We start from the raw sequence: 11,223 nt of genomic DNA, 5'->3' as shown, positions 1-11,223 counted from the left end.
GGCACCGACTATAGAGACACGAAAAAACTATACAAGCTCATAAACAATCTGCTAAATACCAAACCACTAACAATGACGAACAACGAAGCCCCATCAGCAGACAAAATGGCCAGACACTTAGAAAAGAATGTCACCATGTCTTATGCTCACCTCACAGCATAACACAAAAAAAATTCTCCACCATAAACACACCATACTGTTCTCTTCCTGTGTCACAAAACTTGAAAATTCTTGGAGTTACCATTGATCGAAACCTCACTCTCGATGACCACGTGAAGAACACGACGAAAAAGATGTTCCACTCCGTGTGGAAGCTCAAAAGAGTAAAACCTTTCTTCCCGAGACATGTCTTCCGAACCCTGGTACAATCAATGGTAATAAGCCACCTGGACAACTGCAGTGCACTGTATGCTGGCTGTAAAGAACAGACTATCAAAAAACTCCAAACAGCCCAGAATACTGCCGCCAGACTCATATTTGGAAAAACTAAATATGAAAGTGCAAAACCCCTAAGAGAGAAACTTCATTGGCTCCCACTTAAGATCTGCACGATTGTACACAAAATCATTCACGCAGACGCCCCAATCTACATGCTAAACCTTGTGGACCTACCTCCCAGAAACGCCACAAAATTGTCCCGCAAATTTCTCAATCTGCACTTCCCCAGCTGTAAAGGTCTAAAATACAAGCTGATGTATGCCAGTACCTTCTCTTACATGAGCACACAGTTATGGAATGCACTACCTACAGACCTGAAAACAATTGAGGAAATAACTAACTTTCGCAAATCTCTGAAGACATATTTCTTCAACAAGGCCTACAAAGAGAACCTATAGCCCAACAATCCACCTCACCAATCCATCCAGTTATGAAAGTCCACCTTCTAAACTTACCCGCCCAATCACTTCCTTCTTCTTCCCCTTACTTAATCTCTACATATTACTAATTGTATCTGATATCCTGGAATGACAATATCATTACTAAACTATGTAAGCCACATTGAGCCTGCAAATAGGTGGGAAAATGTGGGATACAAATGCAATAAATAAATAAGATCTTAAATCTAAGGAAGAGCTTAACACACTGTGCCACCAACCTAGAATTTTTTATAGACGAAATGGATTATTCCCTCAAAGAGACCCCAGTGGACAGAACTTGGATGTCCTTCTCCCAGCTCACAAAAAAACAGTAGCTCAAACAGTAAGAAAATTCTCCACCGCTTATTGCATGTTGGACCCATGTCCCGATTACATTCTGAAATCTCCCCCGATTCATTGACCAACTCGCCTCCCATCTCAACTTCATGTTTCGGGAAGGTCGATTCTCAAGAGATAAAGGCAACATTGTGCTCACACCTATTCCTAAGGATGCCAAGAAAAACATCAAGGATACATCTAACTACAGGCCAGTGTCATCCATACCCCTAATGACCAAAGCAATGGAAGACATAATGGCAAACCAACTAGTTGAGTACATAAATAAATTCTTCATATTACACGACTCTGTCAGGCTACAGAACTCAGTACAGCACAGAAACAGTGGTGATTACACTACTAGCGAAATTCAAAAAGGAAATTTCAATTGGGAAGAAACATCCTCATATTACAGTTCGACATGTCCAACGTATTCGACATGGTCGATCACCAAATCTTGCAGAGAATACTTGATAAAATTGGCATCAGAGGGAAAGTGCGTGAATGGTTCAATGGATTTCTAACTACTACTACTACAAATCATTTCTATAGCGCTACCAGTCGTACGCAGCGCTTCACAATTGAACATGAAGAAAAGACAGTCCCTGCTCAAAAGAGCTTACAATCTAACTACCAGATCTTACCAAGTAAAGATGAATTTCACAGTCTCTTCTCCATGGAAAGTAGGTTTCACCACTCTCTCCAATACTTTTCAACCTAATGATGACACCCCTTGCCCGTTCACTGTCCAAACAGGGCCTGAGCTCCTTCATATACACAGATGATGTGACAATATTCATCTCTTTCAAGAAGAATGTATCCAAAATTACTACCAAGATCTCAGATAGCATAAACAACATGGAAGCCTGGGCCTCAGTGTTAAAATTAAACAGGGAAAAAACACATTGCCTAATACCAACATCTCCACACAATAATGAACGTTTCACAAACATCATTGCCAGGGGAACAGCCCTCCCGATAGTAGACAAACTAAAAATACTAGAAATTACCATCGACCGTCATCTTTACTTCGCTGACCAGGTTACAGACACCACCAAGAAAATGTTCCATACTATGTGGAAACTGAAGCGTATAAAAAAACGATCAAATTCGACTACATCAGCCACATGGACTCCTGAATGTGGAGTTCCACAGGGATCTCCCCTCTCACTGACTTTATTCAACCTAATGATGACACCCTTGGCCAAACTACTAGCAAAGCAAAACTTCAACCCATACATTTACGCTGATGATGTAACGATCTACATCCCATTCAAACAAGACCTAAAAGAAATTTCCAATGACATCAACCAAAGTCTACATATCATGCACTGCTGGGCAGATGCCTTTCAGTTAAAACTCAATGCAGAAAAAAACCAATGCCTAATACTCACCTCTCAACACAACACGAGCAAATTTACCACCATCAACACACCAAAACTATATCTACCAATTTCGGAAACCCTTAAAATTCTTGGAGTCACCATTGACTGGCACCTAACACTTGAGAACCACTTGAAAAACACAACCAAAAAGATGTTCCACTCAATGTGGAAATTAAAAAGAGTAAAACCATTCTTCCCAAGGACCGTATTCCGCAATCTGGTACAATCATTAGTACTCAGTCACCTAGACTACTGCAACTCACTCTACGCTGGCTGCAAAGAGCAAATACTCAAAAAAAACTCCAGACAGCCCAGAACACAGCAGCCAGACTCATATTTGGAAAACCAAAATACGAAAGCGCAAAACCCTTACGAGAGAAGCTACACTGGTTACCACTCAAAGAACGCATCATGTTGAAAGTATGTACCCTAGTACATAAAATCATCCATGGCGAGGCCCCAGCCTACATGTCAGACCTGATAGATCTACCACCCAGGAATGCTAAAAGATCATTTTGCACATTCCTTAATCTTCATTTCCCCAACTGTAAAGGTCTAAAATATAAACTAATGCACGCATCAAACTTTTCCTATATGAGCACGCAATTCTGGAACACATTGCCACGTAACCTAAAAGCGACCTATGAACTGAACAACTTCTACAAACTATTGAAGACCCATTTCTTCGACAAGATATACCACAAAGATCAAAACATGTGATATTCCCACATATATCTAGTAATGTTAAGAATGCCTTATGCTGTATCACTATCATGTATTCTATTACCATGTAACCCAAAATTACTCTGTAATACCAAACGTCAATTCTCCTCTCATTTCCACTATCCATGATGTATTGTAAGCCACATTGAGCCTGCACGAGGTGGGATAATGTGGGATACAATGCAATAAATAAATAAACTTACCACCAGGTTGGAGCACGTGGGGTACAAATGCATAAATAAATAAAATAATTAGCTGCTTTTTACCATCTGCTTGTCCTCTTAATGCAGAATTGGCTGCCCTGTGCCTTTCAAGGGTAACTATGCTGAATCTTAAATCCATTCCTCCAAATTAATTTTATTCTCATTTTCATTGATACTCTTAGACTCTTGTTCTTTTTCCTTACACCAATGTCTGCTCTTACAACTCATGCACCATTATTCAGCCTTTATAGGTTTTGATCTACCTTCAGGTACTCTGTAACAATTTTTCTTTAAAGATTTATTTCGGTTTCCAAATTGTTAAAGTTCAGAAAATTAATTTCTTTGCCTAGGATGTTTTCAGACACTGAAAGTGTTAGTGGCTTGGTGTTCACTCCTAGTCCTTGATTTTCACACCAGTCCGTAGGTATCGCCAGCAGGTCAGGTTTTCAGGATATTTGTAATGAATATGCATGAGAGAGATCTCCACTGCATACAACTCTCTGTCATACACATTCATTAGAGGTATCATGAAAACCTGATTTCAAGGATTGGGGATGAAAACCAAAAGTCTTTGACGGGTCAGTTCCTGGTAATTATTATAGGGTCATTTCAGTTAACATGTTTTTATTGGAATCACATTTAAGGAACACGCTCTTATTTTCTTCAGAGTCCCTCCAGTTATCATCCACTGAAGGAAAAGATGAGCCTTTCCTGTTGGTGACCATGTGTGTCTGTAGCCGTGATTGCCTACTATTTGTATGTTCTGAATTACTGGTGAATGTTTCTGCTCTTTTTCTCACCATTGGGTCCAGTTATGGAATCCTTCTGGATTCCATAACCCTCCACTGGATTTGAATCGTCTGCTTCATCAGTTTGCTTCCACACAAAGATTCCCTGTAAGATGTATCACCATATTTTCTGGCCACCTCAGGATTTTGGTTAGTGTTAACATCATGTCTGCGCTCTTTTTCTTGTTTCTCCTTGTGCATCTCTACAACGATTCACTCAGACTTCTTCCTCTTTCACATCTGCTCTCCTTTTACTCGACTAAAATAATTTTTTTTCTTAATACAATGTAGTACAGAAAACTTATATTCTTCCTTTTCAAGGAAATACCTAGTTCAATGTGGAGTACTTTAATCAACGAAATCAAACAAAAATAAAATGCAAAAAATGCAACGCTATAAAACTTAAATACTTAAAAAAAAATCCTTAATAATAAAAGCATGAAAGTGCAACCAAAAATGTTATAACCATAAAAATAGGCGAACAAACAGTGGATCCAATAAAAGTCCTCTTACAGTGAGTTTCTTCCTGAACAAGGTCTTTATTCAAATCTGCACGTGATATATCGCCTTTGGAAAGGGGGAAAAAAAATCAAAGTGGTATACAATAAAATAAATTAAACAGAGAAAATACCAAGAAAGGCCAGGAGTCTGCTTCTAGCTAAACATAGTGACATTTTTGAGGCCCCCTCGCACAAAAAAACAGTTCTTCCCTTTTGGCATTCTGGTTACTACTTTTGGGTTTTTACTGCCTAGGAATTCTGTGTTGCTCTTACAGTTGATCCTAGAAAAGGTTGTTAGATTCTGAGGTGTGATTTGAAAAAGATGAGACACATTCTTTTATCCTTTTGGAGAAATCTGGGAATCTGAGGGAGTTTTCTTGTCTTCTTCCTAAAGCTATGTGCCTTTCTGCTTTCCACCAGCTTTTTTTGTAGTTATCTTTTGTTAGTAGCTGCCATTTAAAAAAATTGCTGCCATTAAAAAAAAAATAGCTAATGAGCATTGGAGGACATATCTGCTGCCCATTGTCTTAGCTGGGTGGAAAAAAAAGTTTGCGTCCTTTATGGCATGTGCCTCTTGCTGCCACCCAGTCTCATTCTTTGTATCCTATGCACTCAACTCATCTCGTTCACCTCCATCACATGACCCCCTTCCTGTAAAATGAGCCATGAGCTGCTGTTAAGGAACATATATTCATCTATGGTGGTAGTAGTTTAAATACATTTTTGTGCCAAGATTCCACGTAGTGGGAAGAGTTAGGAATGCTGGTTCTGCCTCCGCTGACCATGCCACTTCGTCTCTCTGTGATCCTTGAGCCATTGCAAGGTAGAATCCAGGTCCCAGCTCAGTGGGAGGAGGCAGCAATCATGTGTCTGACTCTTTCTACTGCTGCATCTCTAATTTGGAGTCTACATGGAAACGCCTAAGAAGTCTTGCAATGTGAGCAAGACTCGGGAGAGAGACCTTGGGGTGTTGGTGTTCGAGGATCTAAAGGTGAAGAAACAATGTGACAATGCGACGGCCTTGGCCAGAAGGATGCTAGTCTGCATAGAGAGGGGTGTAACCAGCAGAAGAAAGGAGGTATTGATGCCCCTCTACAAGTTATTGGTGAGACCCCGCTTGGAGTATTGTGCTCAGTTGGCTGTATCTTGCTAAAGATGTAAAAAGACTGGAAGCGGTGCAAAGAAAAACTACAAAAATGGTATGAGATTTGCATTGCAAACCATACAAGGAGAAACTTGCCAACCTGAACATGTATACCTTGGAGGAAAGGAGAAACAAGGGTGACATGATTCAGATGTTCAAATATTTGAAAGGTATTAATCCGCAAACAAACCTTTTCCGGAGATAGGAAGGCAGTAGAACTAGACATGAATTGAGGTTGAAGGGGGGCAGACCCAGGAATAATGTCAGGAAGTATTTTTTTCATGGAGAGGGTGGTGGATACATGGAATGCCCTCCCATGGCAGATGGTGGAGATAAAATGGTAATGGAATTCAAACATGCGTGGGATAAACACAAAGGAATCCTGTTTAGAAGGAATGTATCCACAGGATCTTAGAGGAGATTGGGTGGCAACACTGGTAATTGGGAAGCAAAACCGGTGCTGCGCAGACTTCTACGATCTACGCCCTGATCGTGACTGAATAGATATGGATGGGCTTGAGTGTAAATTTTAAGGGGCTTCGACATTAGCTTCAGAACTTTTAGTACAAGAAGAGTGCTGGGCTGACTTCTACGGTCTGTGCCCTGACAATGGCAAGGACAAATCAAACTCGGGTATACATATAAAGTATCACATACCATGTAAAATGAATTTATCTTGGGCAGACTGGATGGACTGTCCGTCTGCCATCATTTACTATGTTACTATGAGCAAGTATTACAGCTAGGAATAGAACCAGCAACCTTCTAGTTTAGAAGCATCAGCTCTATAATTGGCCAGTAGGAGGCCTTCTTGTTGGTCAAGTACTTGAAGTTGTTACTGAGAAAAGAGCCTTGATGGTGAATTTTGCTGTAGAGCAGGGGTGTCCAACCTTGGTACTGGCCGGGTCAGGTTTTCAGGATAAAACCTGTATGGACGGCAGCCCTCAAGGACTGAAGTTGGACACCCCTGCTGTAAAGCATGATAGGAATTTAATATTACATTCATTCTTAAGAAACTGTTTCCTTTTTGGACTCTTAAGATTAGGATATATCCTGATTTCTCAAGTGATATCCAAAAGAGGCAGAAAGAGCCTTATGGCCTTGAATGCTAGCCCTTCAGGGGACTTTTTCCTTACATTGTCCTTACCACTGTTTTTTTTTTTAACTTGTGGTTTTGCTAATTTTCTGTTTTTTGAGCTCAAAACAGCTTATGAACTATATTGTGTGAAAGGAAAGTTCCTCTGCTGTTAACGGTTAATGACTATCTGCCTCGCCGGTTGACTGACTCTTCCTTCTGGCAACCATTGGGAATTATCCCTATTATGTTTGTTTATGTGCATTAAAATTGTATATACTGCCTAGCATCTTCAGATCATGACAATTAACAATTAAAATATGTTATATTTAAAAGAAAAGGATCCCCAATATTAAAATAGAACAGACCTCTTCCATTTATACCAAGAACTTTCAAATATAGAACATCCATCTTTTATCAATTGCAGATTCATCTCAGTAAATCTTTACCCCGTTCTGAGAAACATCAAATAGATCTAATTATTGTGAGCTAAAGTTTACCATTTAATTTCTATCTGTTGAGAAATGATTTATATGTTGTTTTTAATTTCTATTTCCTTATTCAAATACTATTATGCATGTATATTTTAAAATTTCTTAAAGAAATAAAAATAACTTTGACCCATGAGCTAGACTGCTCCCTTGAGATTTTAGAATCCGAGGGCCTGGTGTTCAAAAATTAAATTTATGCTTAAGTTAGGTTCCTACATTCATGCCCTATTTTCAGCCAAACTTAGGAGCACAAGTTTTCCCCTGAAAATTCATCTTAATTTAAGAGCTTAAAACTCATGATTATAAATTTAGGCCTGTCATTCATGTGCCTGGATTTATGAGCCTAATGCTGAAAATCAATGCAAATCTCATAATTTTTTCCTGCTCTAAATCCACTCTTGCTGCCACTCACTATCAGTGTTGCCAGGTGGGCGGTTTTCCGTGACCCGCCGCGGGAAATTTTTGCCCGCGGCGGGTCGCGGTTTTTTGGGCTTCTTTTTTTTTCTTTTCCGCGGTTTGTCGGGCGGTTTTTTTGGCCGCGGGGGGCGGGGTTAGTGATGTTTTGGGCGGGGCCGATGACGGGGGAGGCGGGCCGATGACGTGGGAGGCGGGGCCGATGACGTGGGAGGCGGGGCCGATGACGGGGAGGCGGGGCCGATGACGTGGGAGGCGGGGCCGATGACGGGGAGGCGGGCCGATGACGTGGGAGGCGGGGCCGATGACGTGGGAGGCGGGGCCGGTGACGGCGGGGGCGGGGTTGATGACGGTGGGGGCGGGGGTGATGACGCGGGGGTGGGGGTGTCAGGGGCGGGGTTTGAGTTTGGGCGGGTTTTGAGCTGTTTTTACGCTGGATTGGGTGGGAAAAACATTTTCCACCTGGCAACACTGCCCACTATGCACCTAAAGTTAGGAGCTTTATTTTTGAGTATGTTGTATACTGAGCCCTTGTACATTTTCAAAGAGACTAATTTTTAGTAAATCCGTTATTGGGGCTCAAATGTACGACTTTGCATTTTTTTAATGTTGAATATTAGCTGCCAAATTATAGATCAAAAAAATACTGTTGTATCCCCTTAAAACCCAGCCAGTGAATATATAAAAAACAGATTGCAGTGCACAGTTCTCAAAAATGCCTCTCTTAGTATTGTCCATTGCTAAGCTGCCTTCGCCTGTCATTTCATTTTCTGTTCTTTAAAGATTGATGTTAAATTCTCAGCATAGCAAGGTGAACAGATGTCTACTGTATGATTGTAAAAGTGTGAATGCAGCAGCCTGGTTTTGTACAGTCGATATTGTTTCACAGTTGTAGTTTAAATCTGCATGTCTAATGTCATGCCTTTAATTGGATGTACAGTTGACAGTAATTTACATAACACAATTTTTTGAAGCATGGGATAATTGCAAACTGTAATTGTTACCATACACAGTATCTTTTTTTTGTTTTGTTTTGGGATGGGGGTGGGGTGAGGGGTTAACATTGTTTTGGTGAATTCTGTTTTTGAAATTTCTAGCCAAGATGAGATAATCATGTTTCAGTTCTTGTGTTTTTGGTTCTAACCAGGTCTGCAGAGGAATTTTACTGTGGAATTATTTTGCCATGCTTTGATTTGTGGATCAAAAGTTTTGAAAAGGAAACAATCTTAACAAAAGCTGTACTTTTAATAGAATTATTATAATGTCAATTGTTCAGTCTGTATAAAAAAATTGCCTTGTCTTTTTATATGAAAGTCATTCTGTATCGATGCATTCATTATAAATAGTATATTTGTAAATATACCACTGAGTCATTTGAACGTTTTTAAGTTCTAGAAAGCTGACTTTGTCCTGGCAAAGTGAATACCTGCTTTTCCACAGTCACACCTTAAAACTGTCACAATTTATGTGGAATTAAAGCTAATCTGCATCCTAAATGAGATTGAAAAATTCCATCTTCAGTGATTATTCACACTTCAAAGATGTCCACCCTACAGAAAAAATGTTGATGTCCTGTGATTTCATAAAATAACATTTACTTAACAGGGCTGAGTTGTATTAATTGTACACATCTATCAAGGAAACAATGATAAAGTCCTTTAGTGCTCCTGCACTCCAGTGATTATCTCTCAGACAAATTTCAGGCACACTGGGAAGATGGCTCAGATTCCATGTGCTTAAAAAATGTCACTGGAATAAGAAGTGTCATTTGCTAGATTTTTATAGACGCCAGTGAGAGACATGTCTTCTGAGGACATCAGTGAAGATTAGCCAGAACTGGGCAATTATATGGGACAGAGAGCCATTTAGTTTTGGGGTGAATGACGGTAGACTGCTGATCCCAGATGGGGGGGCTGCCCACACCTCATCCTCCCTATGCCTTATTTCCAACATAGAACTAGCCAGTAATTATAGACATTTGATGCTCCCTTCCCTGCACAAGCCTTCCATGGCTTTCTTGTAGCCCTCCACACCTTTCTGTTCTTGTCCCCTTGCCATGTTATCCTTCACTCCTATTCCCAACTCTTCATCTGTCTGGAAGCAGGAAAGAAGCTGCTTGGGCTGCCTCTGACCCAGTACTGTTCTCTGCTAGAAAGTAAACATATCATGCTGGATATGAATTAGGGCCGTATGTTTTTCCACCTCTGGGTCAGTTGTGCTAAGAATTTTTTTAAAATATTGGGGAAAACACTTCAGTACCTTTTATTGGAGACTACAACCATACCTAGAACAAAATCAGTCTGACGTTCAAGCAGGGTTGAGGAAAGGGCAAGGAATAAGAGACGTCATCATGGATATGAAATGGATCCTTTAAAAAGATGAAAGAATATCAAAAGGATAACAAGGATCTTGACTGCATAAATAATAATTAAACTCTGGGCCACATTAAGAAGAATGGATATACCAGAACACCTGATAGTTCTCATGCACAACTTGTACAATGATCAAGAAGCAATAGCTTGAACAGAACAAGGAGAAACAGAATGGTTTAAAATAGGCAAAGATATACGAGAAGACTGCATACTTTCCACGTATTTGTTCAATCTATATGCAGACAACTGGCAATAATTTCATCTGTGATGGAGAAGTAATAGAAATAGTTTACAATTCCAACCTGGTTGGAGCAATAATAATAAAAAAAAAATGATTAAGAAATCCAACAACATTATTTTTCATAGAATGGCTGTGAAGGACCTAGATGAGATCTTTAGGTGCAGAGATACATCTCTGCATACAACTTGTCTTAAGTCATGGCATTTTCAAAAGTTTGTTCTCTGGCTCTCTTAAATTCTGTAATCAGGAATGCTATCCTATAGCGGATAGCTTAGCTTGCTATTTTTCAGACAACTACTACTACTACTATTTAGCATTTATATAGCGCTACAAAGCATACGCAGCGCTGCACAAACATAGAAGAAAGACAGTCCCTGCTCAAAGAGCTTACAATCTAATAGACAAAAATAATAAAGTAAGCAAATCAATTAATGTGTAGAGGAAAGAGGAGAGGAGGGTAGGTAGAAGCGAGAGGTACAAGTGGTTACAAGACAAGATAACTAAAATTAGGGCATTGATAATCCTGAACTTGGAAGCAATGATAGAACTTTCTAACAAATACAAACACTTCAAAGTTAGCCATTCCTGCTGATAGGCTTTGGACTTCTTTTCCCAAGTTGATAAAGTTAAAATTAAATCTTTATTAGGAAAGCTATCATCTTCATGCTGTCTACTACTACTACTTATCATTTCT

The sequence above is a fragment of the Microcaecilia unicolor genome, chromosome 5, assembly GCF_901765095.1.
Source record: "Microcaecilia unicolor chromosome 5, aMicUni1.1, whole genome shotgun sequence".
NCBI classification, from domain to species: domain Eukaryota; kingdom Metazoa; phylum Chordata; class Amphibia; order Gymnophiona; family Siphonopidae; genus Microcaecilia; species Microcaecilia unicolor.
Note: the sequence above shows the minus strand (reverse complement) of the source record.